This window comes from Oncorhynchus nerka, linkage group LG13 (assembly GCF_034236695.1).
Source record: "Oncorhynchus nerka isolate Pitt River linkage group LG13, Oner_Uvic_2.0, whole genome shotgun sequence".
Lineage (NCBI taxonomy): Eukaryota > Metazoa > Chordata > Actinopteri > Salmoniformes > Salmonidae > Oncorhynchus > Oncorhynchus nerka.
In genome coordinates this window covers 12590067-12617335 of record NC_088408.1, presented here as the reverse complement: position 1 = coordinate 12617335, position 27269 = coordinate 12590067, and positions in this window count along the sequence as shown.

Here is a 27269-nt window from a genome sequence, read left to right as displayed (position 1 = left end):
AGTATCGAAGGCAGCCGATAGGTCTAGAAGGATGAGAGCAGAGAGAGAGAGTTAGCTTTAGCAGTGCGGAGCGCCTCCGTGATACAGAGAAGAGCAGTCTCAGTTGAATGACTAGTCTTGAAACCTGACTGATTTGGATCAAGAAGGTCATTCTGAGAGAGATAGCGGGAGAGCTGGCCAAGGACGGCACGTTCAAGAGTTTTGGAGAGAAAAGAAAGAAGGGATACTGGTCTGTAGTTGTTGACATCGGAGGGATCGAGTGTAGGTTTTTTCAGAAGGGGTGCAACTCTCGCTCTCTTGAAGACGGGAGGGACGTAGCCAGCGGTCAGGGATGAGTTGATGAGCGAGGTGAGGTAAGGGAGAAGGTCTCCGGAAATGGTCTGGAGAAGAGAGGAGGGGATAGGGTCAAGCGGGCAGGTTGTTGGGCGGCCGGCCGTCACAAGACGCAAGATTTCATCTGGAGAGAGAGGGGAGAAAGAGGTCAGAGCACAGGGTAGGGCAGTGTGAGCAGAACCAGCGGCGTCGTTTGACTTAGCAAACGAGGATCGGATGTCGTCGACCTTCTTTTCAAAATGGTTTGGCGATACCATCCGAGTAGGGGCAGTGTGGGAAGTGTTGGATGAGAGCGAGAGGGAAAAGGATACAAGGTAGTGGTCGGAGACTTGGAGGGGAGTTGCAATGAGGTTAGTGGAAGAACAGCATCTAGTAAAGATGAGGTCGAGCTTATTTCCTGCCTTGTGAGTAGGGGGGGAAGGTGAGAGGGTGAGGTCAAAAGAGGAGAGGAGTGGAAAGAAGGAGGCAGAGAGGAATGAGTCAAAGGTAGACGTGGGGAGGTTAAAGTCGCCCAGAACTGTGAGAGGTGAGCCGTCCTCAGGAAAGGAGCTTATCAAGGCATCAAGCTCATTGATGAACTCTCCGAGGAACCTGGAGGGCGATAAATGATAAGGATGTTAAGCTTGAAAGGGCTGGTAACTGTGACAGCATGGAATTCAAAGGAGGCGATAGACAGATGGGTAAGGGGAGAAAGAGAGAATGACCACTTGGGAGAGATGAGGATCCCGGTGCCACCACCCCGCTGACCAGAAGCTCTCGGGGTGTGCGAGAACACGTGGGCAGACGAAGAGAGAGCAGTAGGAGTAGCAGTGTTGTCTGTGGTGATCCATGTTTCCGTCAGTGCCAAGAAGTCGAGGGACTGGAGGGAGGCATAGGCTGAGAGGAACTCTGCCTTGTTGGCCGCAGATCGGCAGTTCCAGAGGCTACCGGAGACCTGGAACTCCACGTGGGTCGTGCGCGCTGGGACCACCAGATTAGGGTGGTGTGGAGCGTTTGTATGGTCTGTGCAGAGAGGAGAGAACAGGGATAGACAGACACATAGTTGACAGGCTACACAAGAGGCTACGCTAATGCAAAGGAGATTAGAATGACAAGTGGACTACACGTCTCGAGTGTTCAGAAAGTTAAGCTTACGTAGCAAGAATCTTATTGACTAAAATGATTAAAATGATACAGTACTGCTGAAGTAGGCTAGCTGGCAGAGGCTGCGTTGTTGACTATGTAGGCTAGCTGGCAGTGGCTGCGTTGTTGACACTACACTAATCAAGTCGTTCCGTTGAGTGTAATAGTTTCTACTGTGCTGCTATTCGGGGCTAGCAGGCTAGCTAGCAGTGTTGATTACGTTACGTTGCGTTAAAAGAACGACAATAGCTGGCTAGCTAACCTAGGAAATCGCTCTAGACTACACAATTATCTTTGATACAAAGACGGCTATGTAGCTAGCTGTGTAGCTAGCTACGATCAAACAAATCAGGCCGTTGTACTGTAATGAAATGAAATGAAAAATGTGATACTACCTGTGGAGCGAAGCGAAATGCGACCGGATTGTTGAGTGCGGAAGTTCTGTTCGGTAGACGTTGGCTAGTTGTTGGCTAGCTAGCAGTGTCTCCTACGTTAAGGACGACAAATAGCTGGCTAGCTAACCTCGGTAAATTAAGATAATCACTCTAAAACTACACACTCTAAACTACACAATTATCTTGGATACGAAGACAGCAAAGACAACTATGTAGCTAGCTAACACTACACTAATCAAGTCGTTCAGTTGAGTGTAATAGTTGTGCTGCTAATCGGTAGACGGTGGACTAGCTAACGGTGGACGTTAGCTAGCTGGCTAGCTGCAGGGCAGTGTAGACTGCGTTAGGACGACGAAATACGATAATTACGCAATTATCTATGATACAAAGACGGCTATGTAGCTAGCTAAGAAGAAATTGCTAAGATTAGACAAATCAAACCGTTGTACTATAATGAAATGTAATGAAATGTAATACTACCTGCGGACCGAGTGCAGATGCGACCGCTCGCTCCAACCCGGAGCGAGCGGTCGCATCTGCAATCAGCTTCCTGACCTTGCTAGCATCATGTGTCTCTGCAGCTTCCTGACCTTGCTAGTATCATGTGTCTCTGTGTGTGTGTGTGTGTGTGTGTGTGTGTGTGTGTGTGTGTGTGTGTGTGTGTGTGTGTGTGTGTGTGTGTGTGTGTGTGTGTGTGTGTGTGTGTGTGTGTGTGTGTGCGTGCATGCGCGTGCGTGTTAGTAATGATCGGGTTGACACATGACCCACAGTCCCCGATGGGTTATATCCACGGGATGGGCAGGTTTAGGGTCATGAAATAACATATCCTACACCCCCTGTCAAAAAATAATTCCCCTGCCTCTAGCCTACAGCGCATTTTCTATATTAGTGGGTCAGGGACCGCTGGGAACCTCCAATGTGTATTTTATCACATGTAGTCGGGGGTTGCAGATGGGTTATTTGCAATTGCGGGCGGGTAAACAAACCACTAGTGTGTGTGTGTGTTTTGACAAAGAGAGTTTTTGAGACCACAGAGAAGGAAGACATAAGAGGCGACTCAGTGAGGTTAGAGAGGGAGGAGAGATCAACAGAGATAAAGAGAGGGGGATGAGGAGCAGGAGGAAGTGAGGGACATGGAGGAAAACCCAATGAAACAATCCTGACTGGGACGGATAATCAGTTATATAATGCAGCTTTTGTAATCTTCTCCTCTTCTGCCCCGAGAGAGAGAGAGATGGTGTTCCAAAAAAGGTCCAGTCACCAGGACCACAAATTCAAATTCCATCTAGACACTGTTGCCCTAGAGCACACAAAAAAACTATACATACCTTGGCCTAAACATCAGTGCCACAGGTAACTTCCACAAAGCTGTGAACGATCTGAGAGACAAGGCAAGAAGGGCATTCTATGCCATCAAAAGAAACATAAATTTCAACATACCAATTAGGATTTGGCTAAAAATACTTGAATCAGTCATAGAGCCCATTGCCCTTTATGGTTGTGAGGTCTGGGGTCCGCTCACCAACCAAGACTTCACAAAATGGGACAAACACCAAATTGAGACTCTGCACGCAGAATTCTGCAAAAATATCCTCCATGTACAACGTAAAACACCAAATAATGCATGCAGAGCAGAATTAGGCCGATACACAGTAATTATCAAAATCCAGAAAAGAGCCATTAAATTCTACAACCACCTAAAAGGAAGCGATTCACAAACCTTCCATAACAAAGCCATCACCTACAGAGAGATGAACCTGGAGAAGAGTCCCCTAAGCAAGCTGGTCCTGGGGCTCTGTTCACAAACACAAACACACCCTACAGAGCCCCAGGACAACAGCACAATTAGACCCAACCAAATCATGAGAAAACAAAAAGATAATTACTTAACACATTGGAAAGAATTAACAAAACAACAGAGCAAACTAGAATGCTATTTGGCCCTACACAGAGAGTACACAGCGGCAGAATACCTGACCACTGTGACTGACCCAAAATTAAGGAAAGCTTTGACTATGTACAGACTCAGTGAGCATAGCCTTGCTATTGAGAAAGGCAGACATGGCTCTCAAGAGAAGACAGGATATGTGCTCACTGCCCACAAAATGAGGTGGAAACTGAGCTGCACTTCCTAACCTCCTGCCCAATGTATGACCATATTAGAGATACATATTTCCCCCAGATCACACAGATCCACAAAGAATTCGAAAACAAATCCAATTTTGAAAAACTCCCATATCTACTGGGTGAAATTCCACAGTGTGCCATCACAGCAGCAAGATTTGTGACCTGTTGCCATGAGAAAAGGGCAACCAGTGAAGAACAAACACCATTATAAATACAACCCATATTTATGCTTATTTATTTTATCTTGTGTCCTTTAACTATTTGTACATTGTATATATATATATATATATATATATATAATATGACATTTGTAATGTCTTTACTGTTTTGAAACTTCTGTATGTGTAATGTTTACTGTTCATTTTTGTTGTTTTTCACCTTATATATTCACTTTGTATGTTGTCTACCTCACTTGCTTTGGCAATGTTAACACATGTTTCCCATGCCAATAAAGCCCTTGAATTGAATTGAGAGAGAGAGAGAGAGAGAGAGAGAGATAGGTAGTTATGTTCCATTAGAAACTACATTGACATTCACTGGGCTGTAGAAGTGTTCAACGGAAGCAATAAGGGAGAGCCGAGACACTTGTAAGGGTTGTAAAGGCCATGACATGAACTGTGTCACGTGAAAGCAAGCCTGTGTGAGACAGTCTTTCTACGGGGATTCTCATAGAGCTGTCACATCATTATTACCTCACTAGCTGTTTGAAGATCACGCAACTAATTTACACACAGGTGAGATGCTTGGTTACCAGCCCTTCCCACAATGCAGAGTTAAAAAACTATAATACAAGAAAAACAGTAACAAGAGGAATAAAATACAGAAGAATGGAGCTATGTGCAGGGAGTACTAGTACCAGATCAATGTGCAGGGAGTACCAGTACCAGATCAATGTGCAGGGAGTACCAGTACCAGATCAATGTGCAGGGAGTACTAGTACCAGATCAATGTGCAGGGAGTACTAGTACCAGATCAATGTACAGGGAGTACTAGTACCAGATCGATGTGCAGGGAGTACTAGTACCAGATCAATGTGCAGGGAGTACTAGTACCAGATCAATGTGCAGGGAGTACCAGTACCAGATCAATGTGCAGGGAGTACTAGTACCAGATCAATGTGCAGGGAGTACTAGTACCAGATCGATGTGCAGGGAGTACTAGTACCAGATCGATGTGCAGGGAGTACTAGTACCAGATCAATGTGCAGGGAGTACTAGTACCAGATCAATGTGCAGGGAGTAATAGCTATATACAGAGAGTACCAGATCAATGTGCAGGGTAATAGATATATACAGAGAGTACCAGATCAATGTGCAGGGGTAATAGCTATATACAGAGAGTACCAGTACCAGATCAATGTGCAGGGGTAATAGCTTTATACAGGGAGTACCAGATCAATGTGCAGGGGTAATAGCTTTATACAGGGAGTACCAGATCAATGTGCAGGGGTAATAGCTTTATACAGGGAGTACCAGATCAATGTGCAGGGTAATAGCTTTATACAGGGAGTACCAGATCAATGTGCAGGGGTAATAGCTTTATACAGGGAGTACCAGATCAATGTGCAGAGGTAATAGCTATTTACAGGGAGTACCAGATCAATGTGCAGGGGTAATAGTTATATACAGGGAGTACCAGTACCTGATCAATGATGAGTGTAAGTACACATATATAGTCTGGTGAGTGTGTATATAGTGTGTATATATAGTCTGGTGAGTGTCTTACCCCCTGCACATTGATCTGGTACTCTCTGTAAATAGCTATTACCTCTGCACATTGATCTGGTACTCCCTGTATAAAGCTATTACCCCTGCACATTGATCTGGTACTCTCTGTATATAGCTATTACCTCTGCACATTGATCTGGTACTCCCTGTATATATCTATTACCCCTGCATATTGATCTGGTACTCTCTGTATATAGCTATTACCCCTGCATATTGATCTGGTACTCTCTGTATATAGCTATTACCCTGCACATTGATCTGGTACTCCCTGTATATAGCTATTACCCTGCACATTGATCTGGTACTCCCTGTATATAGCTATTACCCCTGAACATTGATCTGGTACTGGTACTCTCTGTATATACAGTGTGTATATATAGTCTGGTGAGTGTGTATATAGTGTGTATATAGTGTGTATATATAGTCTGGTGAGTGTGTATATATAGTCTGGTGAGTGTGTATATAGTGTGTATATATAGCCTGGTGAGTGTGTATATATAGTGTATATATAGCCTGGTGAGTGTGTATATATAGTCTAGTGAGTGTGTATATATAGTCTGGTGAGTGTGTATATATAGTCTAGTGAGTGTGTATATAGTGTGTATATATAGTCTGGTGAGTGTGTATATATAGTCTGGTGAGTGTGTATATAGTGTGTATATATAGTCTGGTGAGTGTGTATATATAGTCTGGTGAGTGGGTATATAGTGTGTATATATAGTCTGGTGAGTGTGTATATATAGTCTGGTGAGTGTGTATATATAGTCTGGTGAGTGTGTATATAGTGTGTATATAGTGTGTATATATAGTCTGGTGAGTGTGTATATATAGTCTGGTGAGTGTGTATATATAGTCTGGTGAGTGTGTATATATAGTCTGGTGAGTGTGTATATATAGTGTATATATAGTCTGGTGAGTGTGTATATATAGTGTATATATAGCCTGGTGAGTGTGCATAGGGTCAGTGCAGAATGTCTGGGTTAACATTAATTAACTACTTAACAGTCTAATAGCTATTCAGCAGTCTTATGGCTATTTAGCAGTCTTATGGCTTGGGGGTAGATGCTGTCTCGGACCCTCTTGGTCCAGGAGACGATGTTCCAGTATTGTTTGCCCGGACAGTAGAAGAGTGAACCGTCTTTGGGTCGCTGGAGTCTTTGGCAATTTTTCTGGACTTCCTCTGACACTGTCTGATATACAGCAGAGGTCGTGGATGGCAGGTAGCTTGGCCCCAGTGATGTACTGGGCTGTCCACATTACGTTCTGTGACGCTTTGCAGTCGAGGGTGGTGCATTTGGCATATCAAGCAGTGATGCAGCCAGTCAAGATGCTCTCGATGGTGCAGCTGTAGAACTTTATGAGGATCCGAGGGCCCAGGCCAAATCTTTTCATCCTCCTGAGGGGGAAGAGGTGTTGTCGTGCCTTCTTCACGACTTTGTTGGTGTGTGTGGACCATGTAAAATCCTTAGTGATGTGGTCACACCTCGACCTGCTTCACTACAGGCCCATCGATGTGGATGGGGGGGGCGTGCTCTCCCCTCTTTCTCCTATAGTCTACGATCAGCTCCTTGGTCTTACAGACGTTCTGGGATAGGTTGTCGTCATGGCACCACACTGACAAGTTTCTGACTTCCTCCCTGTGGGCTGTCTCATCGCCGTCAGTGATCAGGTCGAACCACCGTTGTTGTCATCAGAAAACTTGATGATGGTGTTGGAGTCGTGTGTCGCCACACGGTCGTGGGTGAACAGGAAGTACAGGGTGGTACTGTATCTCCTATATCCCCTCGTTCACCGCCTCTTCTAACTCCCTCTTACCCCTCATAACTAGAGCCTGATTCAGGCCACGACACCACCATATTTCAGTAGAGGCCGTTAGACAGCCAATGAGATGGGGGTATTTGGAGGCTCCATCATAACATGTCAGCGTCATGGGCCTGATGAGGGGCCCTGGGGAGAGGGCTCTCCTCACTATGTACAGACATAAATACATAGATGATGGGGAACACTGGGAGGCAAGCTAGCAGCATAGGTCAGCTAGGGTTAGGGTTGGAGGTTAGGGTCAGAGGTTAAGGTTGGGGTTGGGGATGGGGTTGGGGTTGGAGCTAGTGTTAGGGTAGGGGCTGGGGCTGGGACTGGGGCTGGGACTGGGGCTGGAGATAGAGCTGGGGCTGGAGCTAGGTTAAGGTTAAGGTTAAGGTGAAGATGGCTTGTTGATCCCTGTGAATGGAAGTTGTTGGAACTATTGGTTGCCATGTTTACTTCCTGGAAGTTGGAAGACAATGACAGCATTATATCTCTTCTAAACCCTTGTAAAGAAAAATAGTTGGATTGCCTTGTCTTTTCTAACCAAGAGTAAAACTACCACAGAGAGGCCTAACATGAATTATAGTAAGTGACAGTAGGTTATTCTGACAGCACCAGAGAGGCAGACAGAAAAGTAAACACAGAAAACGTAACAGTCAGTGAGATAGAGAGAGAGGAGGAAATATATAACAGCAGCCAGGGACATCATTTACCCCAAAGGATGAATAGGATTACCATAGCCCCAAAAGATAGAGGCTGCATCTGAAATGGCACCCTATTTACTATACAGTACACTTCTTTCGACAAGGACCCATAGGGCTCCCAAAGGGCTCTGGGTAAAAAACTAGTGCACTATAAAGGGAATATGGTGTCATTTAGGAGGTAGTCAGATATCTTCTCTGGCCCTGTGAATAGTGAAAAAGTGTTAGGCCAAAAAAGGCAATTCCAGAGTTAATTAGAGAGGAGTTTCCCATCTGGCCTCCGACTGCAGAGGGTAAAATAAACAATGTGCCGCTCGCCGATAAAAACCGACTGGCTCCATTTGTCGTTGTTTTTTCCCCAGATTATTGGACTGGATGGTTCTTTTGTTTTTTCCCCAGATTATTGGACTGGATGGTTCTTTTGTTTTTTTCTCAGTCTCAGAGTTCAATGATGGGTTGATTGTTTCATTAATCCAATTATGTTGGATTTCACAATCTGGCCATCTGGCCACTAAAAGTATATGTATAAATTTAACCTCAATATTCTCCCAGAACCTGTCAGAGCAGTGGAGACCAAGTATCATTATGATGTTTCCATAATAAATCAGTATAATTCCATGTAAATATACGTACATTAACATAGTACAACTCCATCCAAATGAGCATTAAATTATTTGCAACCAGTACAGCACCACCTAAAGTTTGGGTGATGAAATTGCAGAAGGGCTGGCTTTGGTTTAAACAAACATAACATCCTGACACTGAAAATAATCATCAAGAATGCACTTGACAATTTTCCCTATATTGATAATGGCTGGGGGAAGGGGTCTGTGTTTCTGTATTGATAATGGTTGGAGGTAGGGGTCTGTGTTTCTGTATTGGTAATGGCTGGGGGAAGGGGTCTGTGTTTCTGTATTGGTAATGGCTGGGGAAGGGGTCTGTGTTTCTGTATTGGTAATGGCTGGGGGTAGGGGTCTGTGTTTCTGTATTGGTAATGGCTGGGGGAAGGGGTCTGTGTTTCTGTATTGATAATGGTTGGGGGTAGGGGTCTGTGTTTCTGTATTGGTAATGGCTGGGGTAGGGGTCTGTGTTTCTGTATTGGTAATGGCTGGGGGTAGGGGTCTGTGTTTCTGTATTGGTAATGGCTGGGGAAGGGGTCTGTGTTTCTGTATTGATAATGGTTGGAGGTAGGGGTCTGTGTTTCTGTATTGGTAATGGCTGGGGGTAGGGGTCTGTGTTTCTGTATTGGTTATGGCTGGGGTAGGGGTCTGTGTTTCTGTATTGGTAATGGCTGGGGGAAGGGTTCTGTGTTTCTGTATTGGTAATGGCTGGGGGAAGGGGTCTGTGTTTCTGTATTGGTTATGGCTGGGGTAGGGGTCTGTGTTTCTGTATTGGTAATGGCTGGGGGAAGGGGTCTGTGTTTCTGTATTGGTAATGGCTGGGGAAGGGGTCTGTGTTTCTGTATTGGTAATGGCTGGGGGAAGGGGTCTGTGTTTCTGTATTGGTTATGGCTGGGGTAGGGGTCTGTGTTTCTGTATTGGTAATGGCTGGGGGAAGGGTTCTGTGTTTCTGTATTGGTAATGGCTGGGGTAGGGGTCTGTGTTTCTGTATTTGTTATAGCTGGAGGTAGGGGTCTGTGTGTCTGTATTGATAATGGTTGGGGGAAGGGTCTGTGTTTCTGTATTTGTTATGGCTGGGGAAGGGTCTGTGTTTCTGTATTGGTAATGGCTGGGGAAGGGGTCTGTGTTTCTGTATTGGTAATGGCTGGGGGAAGGGGTCTGTGTTTCTGTATTGGTAATGGCTGGGGAAGGGGTCTGTGTTTCTGTATTGATAATGGTTGGGGGTAGGGGTCTGTGTTTCTGTATTGGTAATGGTTGGGGGTAGGGGTCTGTGTTTCTGTATTGATAATGGTTGGGGGTAGGGGTCTGTGTTTCTGTATTGATAATGGCTGGGGGTAGGGGTCTGTGTTTCTGTATTGATAATGGCTGGAGGTAGGGGTCTGTGTGTCTGTATTGATAATGGCTGGGGGTAGGGGTCTGTGTTTCTGTATTGATAATGGTTGGGGGTAGGGGTCTGTGTGTCTGTATTGATAATGGTTGGGGGTAGGGGTCTGTGTTTCTGTATTGATAATGGTTGGGGGTAGGGGTCTGTGTTTCTGTATTGATAATGGTTGGGGGTAGGGGTCTGTGTTTCTGTATTGTAATGGCTGGGGATAGGGGTCTGATTTTCTGTACTGGTTTGGTTCTGTGATTCTGTATTGTGTTTCCACAGACCCCTACGTAATGTAAACTGTTACTCCATCTAGCCTGACTATAAAGCATTCCAGAGAAGAGAGAATAGGATGACAGAATTCTCAAACCGTTACTTTGACAAAGACCCATTCCCGTTTAAATAATCTGCATTGTAGATCTTTTCAAGGTAACACCGTCTGTGATTTAGAGAAACGCACTGCATGAGATTTTTTATTTTTTATTTTTTTATTTCACCTTTATTTAACCAGGTAAGCAAGTTGAGAACAAGTTCTCATTTACAATTGCGACCTGGCCAAGATAAAGCAAAGCAGTTCGACAGATACAACGACACAGACTTACACATGGAGTAAAACAAACATACAGTCAATAATACAGTATAAACAAGTCTGTATACAACGTGAGCAAATGAGGAGAGAAGGGAGGTAAAGGCAAAAAAGGCCATGGTGGCAAAGTAAATTCAATATAGCAAGTAAAACACTGGAATGGTAGTTTTGCAATGGAAGAATGTGCAAAGTAGAAATAAAAATAATGGGGTGCAAAGGAGCAAAATAAATAAATAAATTAAATACAGTTGGGGAAGAGGTAGTTGTTTGGGCTAAATTATAGGTGGGCTATGTACAGGTGCAGTAATCTGTAAGATGCTCTGACAGTTGGTGCTTAAAGCTAGTGAGGGAGATAAGTGTTTCCAGTTTCAGAGATTTTTGTAGTTCGTTCCAGTCATTGGCAGCAGAGAACTGGAAGGAGAGGCGGCCAAAGAAAGAATTGGTTTTGGGGGTGACTAGAGAGATATACCTGCTGGAGCGTGTGCTACAGGTGGGAGATGCTATGGTGACCAGCGAGCTGAGATAAGGGGGACTTTACCTAGCAGGGTCTTGTAGATGACATGGAGCCAGTGGGTTTGGCGACGAGTATGAAGCGAGGGCCAGCCAACGAGAGCGTACAGGTCGCAATGGTGGGTAGTATATGGGGCTTTGGTGACAAAACGGATTGCACTGTGATAGACTGCATCCAATTTGTTGAGTAGGGTATTGGAGGCTATTTTGTAAATGACATCGCCAAAGTCGAGGATTGGTAGGATGGTCAGTTTTACAAGGGTATGTTTGGCAGCATGAGTGAAGGATGCTTTGTTGCGAAATAGGAAGCCAATTCTAGATTTAATTTTGGATTGGAGATGTTTGATATGGGTCTGGAAGGAGAGTTTACAGTCTAACCAGACACCTAAGTATTTGTAGTTGTCCACGTATTCTAAGTCAGAGCCGTCCAGAGTAGTGATGTTGGACAGGCGGGTAGGTGCAGGTAGCGATCGGTTGAAGAGCATGCATTTAGTTTTACTTGTATTTAAGAGCAATTGGAGGTCACGGAAGGAGAGTTGTATGGCATTGAAGCTTGCCTGGAGGGTTGTTAACACAGTGTCCAAAGAAGGGCCGGAAGTATACAGAATGGTGTCGTCTGCGTAGAGGTGGATCAGAGACTCACCAGCAGAAAGAGCGACCTCATTGATGTATATAGAGAAGAGAGTTGGTCCAAGAATTGAACCCTGTGGCACCCCCATAGAGACTGCCAGAGGTCCGGACAGCAGACCCTCCGATTTGACACACTGAAATCTATCAGAGAAGTAGTTGGTGAACCAGGCGAGGCAATCATTTGAGAAACCAAGGCTGTCGAGTCTGCCGATGAGGATGTGGTGATTGACAGAGTCGAAAGCCTTGGCCAGATCAATGAATACGGCTGCACAGTAATGTTTCTTATCGATGGCGGTTAAGATATCGTTTAGGACCTTGAGCGTGGCTGAGGTGCACCCATGACCAGCTCTGAAACCAGATTGCATAGCAGAGAAGGTATGGTGAGATTCGAAATGGTCGGTAATCTGTTTGTTGACTTGGCTTTCGAAGACCTTAGAAAGGCATGGTAGGATAGATATAGGTCTATAGCAGATTGGGTCAAGAGTGTCCCCCCCTTTGAAGAGGGGGATGACCGCAGCTGCTTTCCAATCTTTGGGAATCTCAGACGACACGAAAGAGAGGTTGAACAGGCTTGTAATAGGGGTGGCAACAATTTCGGCAGATAATTTTAGGAAGAAAGGGTCCAGATTGTCTAGCCCGGCTGATTTGTAGGGGTCCAGATTTTTCAGCTCTTTCAGAACATCAGCTGAACGGATTTGGGAGAAGGACAAATGGGGAAGGCTTGGGCAAGTTGCTGTTGGGGGTGCAGTGCTGTTGACCGGGGTAGGAGTAGCCAGGTGGAAAGCATGGCCAGCCGTAGAAAAATGCTTGTTGAAATTCTCAATTATGGTGGATTTATCAGTGGTGACAGTGTCTCCTATCTTCAGTGCAGTGGGCAGCTGGGAGAAGGTGTTCTTATTCTCCATAGACTTTACAGTGTCCCAGAACTTTTTTGAGTTAGTGTTGCAGGAAGCAAATTTCTGCTTGAAAAAGCTAGCCTTGGCTTTTCTAACTGCCTGTGTATAATGGTTTCTAGCTTCCCTGAACAGCTGCATATCACGGGGGCTGTCCGATGCTAATGCAGAACGCCATAGGATGTTTTTGTGTTGGTTAAGGGCAGTCAGGTCTGGGGAGAACCATGGGCTATATCTGTTCCTGGTTCTAAATTTCTTGAATGGGGCATGTTTATTTAAGATGGTTAGGAAGGCATTTAAAAAAATATCCAGGCATCCTCTACTGACGGGATGAGATCAATATCCTTCCAGGATACCCCGGCCAGGTCGATTAGAAAGGCCTGCTCGCTGAAGTGTTTCAGGGAGCGTTTTACAGTGATGAGTGGAGGTCGTTTGACCGCTGACCCATTACGGACGCAGGCAATGAGGCAGTGATCGCTGAGATCTTGGTTGAAGACAGCAGAGGTGTATTTAGAGGGGAAGTTGGTTAGGATGATATCTATGAGGGTGCCCGTGTTCAAGGCTTTGGGGGGGGTACCTGGTAGGTTCATTGATCATTTGTGTGAGATTGAGGGCATCAAGTTTAGATTGTAGGATGGCTGGGGTGTTAAGCATGTTCCAGTTTAGGTCGCCTAGCAGCACGAGCTCTGAAGATAGATGGGGGGCAATCAGTTCACATATGGTGTCCAGAGCACAGCTGGGGGCAGAGGGTGGTCTATAGCAGGCGGCAACGGTGAGAGACTTGTTTTTAAAGAGGTGGATTTTTAAAAGTAGAAGTTCAAAATGTTTGGGTACAGACCTGGATAGTAGGACAGAACTCTGCAGGCTATCTTTGCAGTAGATTGCAACACCGCCCCCTTTGGCAGTTCTATCTTGTCTGAAAATGTTGTAGTTTGGAATTAAAATTTCAGAATTTTTGGTGGTCTTCCTAAGCCAGGCTTCAGACACAGCTAGAACATCCGGGTTGTGAATAGAAGTGAATAGAACAAACTTAGGGAGGAGGCTTCTAATGTTAACATGCATGAAACCAAGGCTATTACGGTTACAGAAGTCATCAAAAGAGAGCGCCTGGGGAATAGGAGTGGAGCTAGGCACTGCAGGGCCTGGATTCACCTCTACATCGCCAGAGGAACATAGGAGGAGAAGAATAAGGGTGCAGCTAAAAGCAATAAGAATTGGTCGTCTAGAACGTCTGGAACAGAGAGTAAAAGGAGGTTTCTGGGGGCGATAAAATAGCATCAAGGTATAATGTACAGACAAAGGTATGGTAGGATGTGAACACAGTGGAGGTAAACCTAGGTATTGAGTGATGAAGAGAGAGATATTGTCTCTAGAAACATCATTGAAACCAGGAGATGTCATAGCATGTGTGGGTGGTGGAACTAATAAATTGGATAAGGTATAGTGAGCAGGACTAGAGGCTCTACAGTGAAATAAGTCAATAAACACTAACCAGAACAGCAATGGACAAGACATATTGACATTAAGGAGAGGCATCCTTAGTCGAGTGATCAAAAGGGTCCAGTGTGTTGTTAGCCACCTCTTGCGTTCCGTCAGTAGATTAGTGAGGTTCCGTGTGGTAGAGGGGATTCATCCAAATCACACAAAAAAATAAACAACAAATAAATAAATAAAAAATAAAATAAACATTAGATATAGTTATAGAGGCCCAAGAAGAAACATAATAATAATACAAATAAATAAATTGTCCGATTGTCTATTCTGAGAGCAGCCGGTAAGACAGCTAACGGTTAGCAGGCCGCAGATGGGCGTCCAGGTAACGTCGCGACGGAGGAGCCAGCCGGATAACTCCTTCGGGTAGATAACGTCGGCAGTCCAGTTGTGAAGGCCCGGTGGGGCTCCACGTAGGCAGTAAAACGGGTCCGGATAGGTGACTGCAGCCCAGGTGTGATTGATGGAACTCAGGAGTGATTGACGGAGCTGGCTAGCTCCGGAGTAATTGATGTTTGCTCCGGAATCGACGAAAGCAGATAGTCACACGGATAGCAGCTAGCTAGCTGTGAGATCCGGGTATGAATGTCCAGAGAGCAGTTGAAATCCAGGGACATGGAGAGAAAAATTGGTCCGGTATCTTCCGTTCCGAGCCGCGTTGCGCCGTACAAAACTGGCGATAGATTTTCGAGGATAGCTGATGACCACAAACCGTGGTTAGCTGAATACTAACGATTAGCCAGTAAAGAAGCTAACTAGCTTCTGAACTAGCTTCTGGATTAGCTTCTGGGCTAGCTTCTGGATAGCTCCTGGCTAGCTTCTTGGAGTTTCTGGCTAGCTTCTTGGAGTTTCTGGCTAGATTTGAGGTAAATAATACTTATTTATAAATATAAATTGGTGAGGTGGGTTGCAGGAGAGTGTTTTGAAGATGAGTTGATGGAAAATAAAAATAAAATGTATGTGAAAAAAGTTGTAAATATATATATATATACAGGACACGACAAGATGAGGACAAAAGACGTCTGAACTGCTATGCCATCTCGGAATGAGATGACAAGGTTGTTCCTGTTTCTCATGCTCTGTCATCCTGATTACAATTCTGTCTCTGTGAGGAGGAAGAAGAAGATGAAGAAGAACAAGAACAACAAGAAGATCCTCAAGTACAGTTGGATATTTTACTATGTTAATTTCCTCTTTAGATACTGATGTTACATATTCACTGGCTACTTTCCAATATCCACAGTAGCATATCACTTAGAATAAATCAATGTTTTTGGGAATGCATCCTAAGTGCTGTACTAGTGTAGACACTGGAAGACAGCCAGCCAGCAGAATCACTTCAACCCCAGAGTTAAAGCAGCCTCACTCCTCAGTATCTAGTATGGCAGTGAGTGTTACATGATCACCCTGTCTCCAGTCTCTCCAGTCTCTCTCTCTAACTCTCCAGTCTCTCAGTCTCTAGGTCTCTCTCTAACTCTCCAGTCTCAGTCTATCTCTCTATGTCTCCAGTCTCTGTCTCTCTCTCTAACTCTCCAGTCTCTCAGTCTCTCTCGCTATCTTTCCAGTCTCTCAGTCTCTCTCTCTAACTCTTCAGTCTCTCAGTCTCTCTCTCTAACGCTCCAGTCTCTCAGTCTCTCTCTCTATCTCTCCAGTCTCTCAGTCTCTCTCTCTAATTCTCCAGTCTCTCAGTCTCTCAGACTCTCTCTCTAACTCTTCAGTCGCTCAGTCTCTCTCTCTAACTCCCCAGTCTCTCGGTCTCTGTCTATCCCTCCAGTCTCTAAGTCTCTCTCTCTATCTCTCCAGTCTCTCAGTCTATCTCTCTAATTCTCCAGTCTCTCAGTCTCTCAGACTCTCTCTCTAACTCTCCAGTCTCTCAGTCTCTCTCTCTCTATCTCACTAGTCTCTCAGTCTCTCTCTCTCTCTAACTCTCCAGTCTCTCAGTCTCTCTCTCTATCTCACTAGTCTCTCAGTCTCTCTCTCTAACTCTCCAGTCTCTCAGCCTCTCTCGCTATCTCTCCAGTCTCTCAGGCTCTCTCTCTATCTTTCCAGTCTCTCAGTTTCTCTCTCTATCTTTCCAGTCTCTCAGTCTCTCTCTCTAACTCTCTAGTCTCTCAGTCTCTCTCTCTAACTCTCCAGTCTCTCAGTCTCTCTCTCTAACTCTCCAGTCTCTCAGTCTCTAACTCTCCAGTCTCTCAGTCTCTCAGTCTCTCTCTCTAACTCTCCAGTCTCTCAGTCTCTCTCTCTAACTCGCCAGTCTCTCAGTCTCTAACTCTCCAGTCTCTCAGTCTCTCTCTCTATCTCTCCAGTCACTCAGTCTCTCTCTCTATCTCTCCAGTCTCTCAGTCTCTAACTCTCCAGTCTCTCAGTCTCTCTCTCTATCTCTCCAGTCACTCAGTCTCTCTCTCTAACTCTCCAGTCTCTCAGTCTCTCTCTCTCTAACTCGCCAGTCTCTCAGTCTCTAACTCTCCAGTCTCTCAGTCTCTCTCTCTATCTCTCCAGTCACTCAGTCTCTCTCTCTATCTCTCCAGTCTCTCAGTCTCTCTCTCTAACTCTCTAGTCTCTCAGTCTCTCAGTCTCTCTCTCTAACTCCCCAGTCTCTCAGTCTCTCTCTCTAACTCTCCAGTCTCTCAGTCTCTCTCTCTAACTCTCCAGTCTCTCAATCTCTCTTTCTAACTCTCCAGTCTCTCAATCTCTCTCTCTAACTCTCCAGTCTCTCAGTCTCTCTCTCTATCTCTCCAGTCTCTGTCTCTCATTCTCTCTCCAGTCTCTCAGTCTCTCTCTCTAACTCTCCAGTCTCTCAGTCTCTCTCTCTAACTCTCCAGTCTCTCAGTCTCTCTCTCTATCTCTCCAGTCTCTCAGTCTCTCTCTCTAACTCTACAGTCTCTCAGTCTGTCTCTCTAACCCTCCAGTCTCTCTCTCAAACTCTCCAGTCTCTCTCTCTAGCTCTCTCTCTCTAGCTCTCTCTCTCTCGCTCTCTCTCTCGTATACTACTACTATAAAGTATGTTGTAGACTACAACTATACAGTATGTTGTAGACTACTACTATACAGTAACATGTAGACTACTACTATACAGTAACATGTAGACTACTACTATACAGTAACATGTAGACTACTACAGTACAGTAACATAGACTACTACTATACAGTATGTTGTAGACTACTACTATACAGTAACATGTAGACTACTACTATACAGTAGCATGTAGACTACTACTATACAGTAACATGTAGACTACTACTATACAGTATGTTGTAGACTACTGCTATACAGTAACATGTAGACTACTACTATACAGTAACATATAGACTACTACTATACAGTATGTTGTAGACTACTACTATACAGTATGTTGTAGACTACGACTATACAGTATGTTGTAGACTACTACTATACAGTAACGTGTAGACTACTACTATACAGTAACATGTAGACTACTACTATACAGTAACATGTAGACTACTACTATACAGTAACATGTAGACTACTACTATACAGTAACATGTAGACTACTACTATACAGTATGTTGTAGACTACTGCTATACAGTAACATGTAGACTACTACTATACAGTATGTTGTAGACTACTCCTATACAGTAACATGTAGACTACTACTATACAGTATGTTGTAGACTACTACTATACAGTAACATGTAGACTACTACTATACAGTAACATGTAGACTACTACTATACAGTAACATGTAGACTACTGCTATACAGTAACATGTAGACTACTACTATACAGTAACATGTAGACTACTACTATACAGTAACATGTAGACTAATACTATACAGTAACATGTAGACTACTACTATACAGTAACATGTAGACTACTACTATACAGTAACATGTAGACTACTACTATACAGTAACATGTAGACTACTACTATACAGTAGCATGTAGACCACTACTATACAGTATGTTGTAGACTACTACTATACAGTAACGTAGACTACTACTATGCAGTAACATGTAGACTACTACTATACAGTAACATGTAGACTTCTACTATACAGTAACATAGGCTACTACTATACAGTAGCATGTAGACCACTACTATACAGTATGTTGTAGACTACTACTATACATAAACGTAGACTACATCTATACAGTAACATAGACTACTACTATACAGTAACGTAGACTACTACTTTACAGTAGCATGTAGACTACTACTATACAGTATGTTGTAGACCACTACTATACAGTAACATGTAGACTACTACTATACAGTATGTTGTAGACCACTACTATACAGTATCATGTAGACTACTACTATACAGTAACATGTAGACTACTGCTATACAGTATGTTGTAGACTACTACTATACAGTAACGTAGACTACTACTATACAGTATGTTGTAGACTACTACTATACAGTATGTTGTAGACTACTACTATACAGTATGTTGTAGACTACTACTATACAGTAACATGTAGACTACTACTATACAGTAACATGTAGACTACTACTATACAGTAACATGTAGACTACTGCTATACAGTAACATGTAGACTACTACTATACAGTATGTTGTAGACTACTACTATACAGTAACATGTAGACTACTACTATACAGTATGTTGTAGACTACTACTATACAGTAACATGTAGACTACTACTATACAGTAACGTAGACTACTACTATACAGTATGTTGTAGACTACTACTATACAGTAACATGTAGACTACTACTATACAGTAAACTGTAGACTACTGCTATACAGTAAACTGTAGACTACTGCTATACAGTAACATGTAGACTACTACTATACAGTAACATGTAGACTACTGCTATACGGTATGTTGTAGACTACTACTATACAGTAACGTAGACTACTACTATACAGTATGTTGTAGACTACTACTATACAGTAACATGTAGACTACTACTATACAGTATGTTGTAGACTACTACTATACAGTAACATGTAGACTACTACTATACAGTAACATGTAGACTACTACTATACAGTAACATGTAGACTACTATGATACAGTAACATGTAGACTACCACTATACAGTATGTTGTAGACTACTACTACAGTAACATGTAGACATTTACAGTATGTTGTAGACTACTACTATACAGTAACATGTAGACTACTACTATACAGTAACGTAGTAACAGTATGTTGTAGACTACTACTATACAGTAACATGTAGACTACTACTATACAGTAACATGTAGACTACTACTATACAGTAAACTGTAGACAGCTATACAGTAACATGTAGACTACTACTATACAGTAACATGTAGACTACTACTATACAGTAACATGTAGACTACTACTATACAGTAACATGTAGACTACTACTATACAGTAACATGACTACTACTATACAGTAACTACTACTATACAGTAACATGTAGACTACTACTATACAGTAACATGTAGACTACTATGATACACAGTAACATTTACACTACTACTATACAGTAACATGTAGACTACTACTATGTTGTAGACTACTACTATACAGTAACAGTAACATGACTACTACTATAGTAACATGTAGACTACTACCTACTACTACTATACAGTACTATACAGTATGTTGTAGACTACTACTATACAGTAACATGTAGACCACTACTATACAGTATGTTGTAGACTACTACTATACAGTAACATGTAAACTACTACTATACAGTAACATGTAGACTACTACTATACAGTAACATGTAGACTACTACAGTACAGTAACATGTAGACTACTACTATACAGTAACATGTAGACTACTACTATACAGTAACATGTAGACTACTACTATACAGTAACATGTAGACTACTACTATACAGTAACATGTAGACTACCACTATACAGTAACATGTAGACTACTACTATACAGTAACATGTAGACTACTACAGTACAGTAACATGTAGACTACTACTATACTGTCAGATTAACACTCCAAACTGCCTACCCCAGGCACTCGGAGGCGCCTGCATGGTCCTAAAGCACACCTTTTCCTAATGTTGTGTCACATTCTAAGCAGCTCCCATGTGGTGCATTGGTCTAAGGCACTGCATCTCAGTGCTAGAGGCATCACTACAGACACAACCGGCTGTGATTGGAAGTCCCATAGGGCACGTACAATTGGCCCGGTGTGGGCCGTCATTGTACGTAACAGTTTGTTTTTAACTGAATTTCGTGAAAGTTGCACCCCTGGTCAGATGTAAGGTCTACGGTAACGTGGTAGAGAACTGATGGAGTCTGCATACAGACAGTACACACTGTACATTGAGAGCTAATCCTAGGCTGCTCCAGGGCAAGAGGGCTCTAGGTCTCTAGTCTAGAAGATACTCTCTCCATTTCCGCTCATGTAAGGTCTTTATGAATGAAAGTTACAGTCACATTTCATTATGGGAAAGTTAGAGATGTGCATGTCGTGTGACTGGGCTCTACAGTGCTCCAGAGGAGTTGGCTTTTCATTTTCTGAAGCAGAGTTCTTGGCAGAGCCTGCCTGACATGATAACCCCTGAAATGATAACCCCTGATATGATAACCCCTGATATGATAACCCATGTGCTCTCATGCAATGACTGCGTCGTATTCCTTACATTGTGCATTACTTTAGTAGAATCAAATCGAAACAATTAAAATGTTATTTGTGACATGTGCCGAGTATCACAGGTGTAGGTACACCTTCACGTGAAATACTTACTTTTGAGCCCTTAACCAGCAATGCAGCTTTAAAAAGTAAGTTAAAAAATGTGCTAAAGTAAGGGGCAAATAGTAACACAGTAAAATAACATTAACGAGGCTGGTGTTCAGTCCCAGGGTCCTTAGCTTAGTGTTGAGCTTCGAGGGCTCTATGGTGTTGAACGCTGAGCTGTAGTCAATGGACAGTATTCTCACTTAGGTGTTCCTTTTGTCCAGGTGGGAAAGGGCAGTGCGGAGTGCAAAATAGATTGCATCATCTGTGGATCTGTTGGGGCGGGATGCAAATTGGTGTGATGGTGTCGCTTTCCCAATCTTAGGGATAACACCAGTAGCAATTGTCAAGTAAAAAATGCAGGTTTAAAAGTTAAACAATGAGTGGGGCAGATCGCTGTTGTTAGAAGGGATAAAATGTATTACCCCCTGTGGACTTTTTTACATAGATCTTTACCAGGGGTAGGATGAGGTAGGATGAAGGATGTAAGATGAGGTAGGATGTAGGATGGGGTAGGAAGTAACATTGCACAAGATGATTGACCTGCATTGTTTGCTGTTTGGGGTTTTAGGCTGGGTTTCTGTACAGCACTTTGAGATATCAGCTGATGTACAAAGGGCTATATAAATAAATTTGATTTGATTTGATTTGGTAGCTGCTATTCATACAACAACACTACTGTCCAATAGACAAGGTGAAAACAACACTACTGTCCAGTAGACAAGGTGAAAACAACACTACTGTCCAGTAGACAAGGTGAAAACAACACTACTGTCCAATAGACAAGGTGAAAACAACACTACTGTCCAGTAGACAAGGTGAAAACAACACTACTGTCCAGTAGACCTGGTGAAAACAGCACTACTGTCCAGTAGACAAGGTGAAAACAACACTACTGTCCAGTAGACCTGGTGAAAGGACAGCAACAATGATGTGCTCCAGATCTACTGTGTGTACAGGATGAAGTTCCTGGGGTTAGGACCAGAGATGCATGTTCAACCCTGGTGTACAGTGGCCCAGTGTATAGTGGCCCTGGTGTACAGTAGCCCAGTGTACAGTGGCCCAGTATACAGCAGCCCTGGTGTACAGTAGCCCAGTATACAGTGGCCCAGTGTGTAGTGGCCCTGGTGTACAGTAGACCAGTATACAGTGGCCCAGTGTACAGTGGCCCAGTGTACAGTGGCCCAGTGTACAGTAGCCCTGGTGTACAGTAGACCAGTATACAGTGTACAGTGCCCAGTATACAGTAGCCCAGTGTACAGCAGCCCAGTGTGTAGTATCCCTGGTGTACAGTAGCCCAGTATACAGTAGCCCAGCATACAGTGGCCCAGTGTACAGTATCCCAGTGTACAGTATCCCAGTATACAGCGGCCCAGTATACAGTAGCCCTGGTGTACAGTAGCCCAGTGTACAGTGGCCCAGTATACAGTAGCCCTGGTGTACAGTAGCCCAGTATACAGTGGCCCAGTGTGTAGTGGCCCAGTGTGTTGTGGCCCAGTGTACAGTGGCCCGGTGTACAGTAGACCAGTATACAGTGGCCCAGTGTACAGTGGCCCAGTGTACAGTGGCCCAGTGTATAGTGGCCCAGTGTACAGTAGCCCAGTGTACAGTAGCCCAGTGTACAGCAGCCCAGTGTACAGTAGCCCAGTGTACAGTAGCCCAGTACACTGGCACACAGCCCTGGCACAGTATACAGTAGCCCAGTGTGCAGTGTACAGTGCCCAGTATACACTAGCCCAGTGTACAGCAGCCCAGTGTGTAGTATCCCTGGTGTACAGTAGCCCAGTATACAGTAGCCCAGCATACAGTGGCCCAGTGTACAGTATCCCAGTGTACAGTATCCCAGTATACAGCGGCCCAGTATACAGTAGCCCTGGTGTACAGTAGCCCAGTATACAGTGGCCCAGTGTGTAGTGGCCCAGTGTGTTGGGGCCCAGTGTACAGTGGCCCGGTGTACAGTAGACCAGTATACAGTGGCCCAGTGTACAGTGGCCCAGTGTACAGTGGCCCAGTGTATAGTGGCCCAGTGTACAGTAGCCCAGTGTACAGTAGCCCAGTGTACAGCAGCCCAGTGTACAGTAGCCCAGTGTACAGTAGCCCAGTATACACTGGCACAGTATACAGTAGCCCAGTGTACAGCAGCCCTGGCGTACAGTAGCCCAGTGTACAGTGTACAGTGCCCAGTATACAGTAGCCCAGTGTACAGCAGCCCAGTGTGTAGTATCCCTGGTGTACAGTAGCCCAGTATACAGTAGCCCAGCATACAGTGGCCCAGTGTACAGTATCCCAGTGTACAGTATCCCAGTATACAGCGGCCCAGTATACAGTAGCCCTGGTGTACAGTAGCCCAGTGTACAGTGGCCCAGTATACAGTAGCCCTGGTGTACAGTAGCCCAGTATACAGTGGCCCAGTGTGTAGTGGCCCAGTGTACAGTGGCCCAGTGTACAGTAGCCCTGGTGTACAGTAGACCAGTATACAGTGGCCCAGTGTACAGTGGCCCAGTGTACAGTGGCCCAGTGTATCGTGGCCCAGTGTACAGTAGCCCAGTGTACAGTAGCCCAGTGTACAGCAGCCCAGTGTACAGTAGCCCAGTATACACTGGCACAGTATACAGTATCCGAGTGTACAGCAGCCCTGGCGTACAGTAGCCCAGTGTACAGTGTACAGTGCCCAGTATACAGTAGCCCAGTGTACAGCAGCCCAGTGTGTAGTATCCCTGGTGTACAGTAGCCCAGTATACAGTAGCCCAGCATACAGTGGCGCAGTGTACAGTATCCCAGTGTACAGTATCCCAGTATACAGCAGCCCAGTATACAGTAGCCCTGGTGTACAGTAGCCCAGTGTACAGAGGCCCAGTATACAGTAGCCCTGGTGTACAGTAGCCCAGTATACAGTGGCCCAGTGTGTAGTGGCCCAGTGTGTAGTGGCCCAGTGTACAGTGGCCCGGTGTACAGTAGACCAGTATACAGTGGCCCAGTGTACAGTGGCCCAGTGTATAGTGGCCCAGTGTACAGTAGCCCAGTGTACAGTAGCCCAGTGTACAGCAGCCCAGTGTACAGTAGCCCAGTGTACAGTAGCCCAGTATACACTGGCACAGTATACAGTAGCTCAGTGTACAGCAGCCCTGGCGTACAGTAGCCCAGTGTACAGTGTACAGTGCCCAGTATACAGTAGCCCAGTGTACAGCAGCCCAGTGTGTAGTATCCCTGGTGTACAGTAGCCCAGTATACAGTAGCCCAGCATACAGTGGCCCAGTGTACAGTATCCCAGTGTACAGTATCCCAGTATACAGAGGCCCAGTATACAGTAGCCCTGGTGTACAGTAGCCCAGTGTACAGTGGCCCAGTATACAGTAGCCCTGGTGTACAGTAGCCCAGTATACAGTGGCCCAGTGTGTAGTGGCCCAGTGTGTAGTGGCCCAGTGTACAGTGGCCCGGTGTACAGTAGACCAGTATACAGTGGCCCAGTGTACAGTGGCCCAGTGTACAGTGGCCCAGTGTATAGTGGCCCAGTGTACAGTAGCCCAGTGTACAGTAGCCCAGTGTACAGCAGCCCAGTGTACAGTAGCCCAGTGTACAGTAGCCCAGTATACACTGGCACAGTATACAGTAGCCCAGTGTACAGTGTACAGTGCCCAGTATACAGTAGCCCAGTGTACAGCAGCCCAGTGTGTAGTATCCCTGGTGTACAGTAGCCCAGTATACAGTAGCCCAGTGTACAGTAGCCCAGTGTACAGTGCCCAGTACACAGTAGCCCAGTATACAGTAGCCCAGTGTACAGTGCCCAGTACACAGTAGCCCAGTACACAGTAGCCCAGTGTACAGTAGCCCAGTGTACAGTGCCCAGTACACAGTAGCCCAGTGTACAGTAGTCCAGTGTACAGTAGCCCAGTGTACAGTGCCCAGTACACAGTAGCCCAGTATACAGTAGCCCAGTGTACCGTAGCCCAGTGTACAGTGCCCAGTACACAGTAGCCCAGTGTACAGTGCCCAGTACACAGTAGCCCAGTGTACAGTAGCCCAGTGTACAGTAGCCCAGTGTACAGTGCCGAGTACACAGTAGCCCAGTATACAGTAGCCCAGTGTACCGTAGCCCAGTGTACAGTGCACAGTACACAGTAGCCCAGTGTACAGTAGCCCAGTGTACAGTGGCCCAGTATACAGTAGCCCAGAGTACAGTAGCCCAGTGCAGTGTGCTCAGTGTAAAGTGGCCCAGTGTACAGTGGCCCAGTGTAAAGTAGCCCTGGTGTACAGTAGCCCAGTATACAGTAGCCCGGTGTATAGTAGCTTGGTGTACAGTAGCCCAGTGTACAGTAGCCCAGTATACTTTAGCCCAGAGCACAGTAGCCCAGTGTACAGTAGCCCAGTGTACAGTTGCCCGGTGTACAGTAGCCCAGTATACTTTAGCCCAGAGCACAGTAGCCCAGTGTACAGTAGCCCAGTGTACAGTAGCCCAGTGTACAGTAGCCCAGTGTACAGTAGACCTGGTGTACAGTAGCCATCTATACAGTAGCCCAGTGTACAGTGGCCCAGTATACAATAGTCCAGTATACATTAGCCAAGTATACAGTGTCCCAGTATACAGTAGCCCTGGCGTACAGTAGCCCAGTGTACAGTAGCCCAGTGTACAGTAGCCCAGTGTACAGTAACCCTGGCGTACAGTAGCCCAGGTGTACAGTAGCCCAGGTGTACAGTAGCCCAGTGTACAGTAGCCCGGTGTACAGTAGCCCAGTGTACAGTAGCCCAGTATACGGTAGCCAAGTATACAGTGTCCCAGTATACAGTAGCCCAGGTGTACAGTAGCCCGGTGTACAGTAGCCCAGTGTACAGTGGCCCAATGTACAGTGGCCCAGTGTACAGTGGCCCTGCTGTACAGTAGACCTGTTGTACAGTAGCCCAGTGTACAGTAGCCCAGTGTACAGTAGCCCAGTGTACAGTAGCCCTGGTGTACAGTAGCCCAGTGTACAGTAGGCCTGGTGTACAGTAGCCCAGTGTACAGTAGCCCAGTGTACAGTAGACCTGGTGTACAGTAGCTCTGGTGTAGAGTGGCCCAGTGTACAGTAGCCCAGTGTACAGTAGCCCTGGTGTAGAGTGGCCCAGTATACAGTAGCCCGGTGTACAGTAGCCCTGGTGTACAGTAGCCCAGTGTACAGTAGCCCAGTGTACAGTAGCCCAGTGTACAGTAGACCTGGTGTACCGTAGACCAGGTGTACAGTAGCCTGGTGTACAGTAGCCCAGTGTACAGTAGCCCAGTGTACAGTAGACCTGGTGTACCGTAGACCAGGTGTACAGTAGCCTGGTGTACAGTAGCTCAGTGTACAATGGCCCAGTGTACAGTAGACCTGGTGTACAGTAGCCCTGGTGTACAGTGGCCCAGTGTACAGTAGACCTGGTGTACAGTAGCCCTGGTGTATTGTAGCCCTGGTGTACAGTAGCCCGGTGTACAGTAGACCTGGTGTACAGTAGCCCAGTGTACAGTAGACCTGGTGTACAGTGGCCCTGGTGTACAGTAGCCCAGTGTACAGTAGACCTGGTGTACAGTAGCCCAGTGTACAGTAGCCCAGTGTACAGTAGACCTGGTGTACAGTAGCCCAGTGTACAGTAGACCTGGTGTACAGTAGCCCAGTGTACAGTAGCCCAGTGTACAGTAGACCTGGTGTACAGTAGCCCAGTGTACAGTAGCCCAGTGTACAGTAGACCTGGTGTACAGTGGCCCTGGTACTGACCTCTCATTCCACAGATCTAATGATATACATTTGTTCTGTTTAGTTCATTTGTCGATTTTTAAAACTACATACAGTGTTACTGCACACACACACAGCGTGAATACAGCACTGACACACCGACGCACGCACGCACACACACACACACACACACACACACACACACACACACACACACACACACACACACACACACACACACACACACACACACACACACACACACACACAGTATAAATACAGCACTCCCATCCAAGGAACGTTCTGACGTAAGGGGAGAGAGATCCTGGCAGAGGAGAGGAGAGGGAGCTGTAGCTAATTTCACGCTCAGTATTTTCCTGCCATGCAACGCTAATTTCCCATTCAGTCTGAGTGATGAAATATGTGCCCTGTGATCCCTGGTTGCCGCCAAGGCTCAGATCGCATCCCAAATGGCACCCTATCTCCTATATAGTGCACTACTTTTGACCAGGCAACGTAGGGAATAGGGTGCCATTTGGGACGGACACACTGAGATATCTTCACATGGGGATTCCTTCCTCTCAAATCTATATTAGTGCCCTT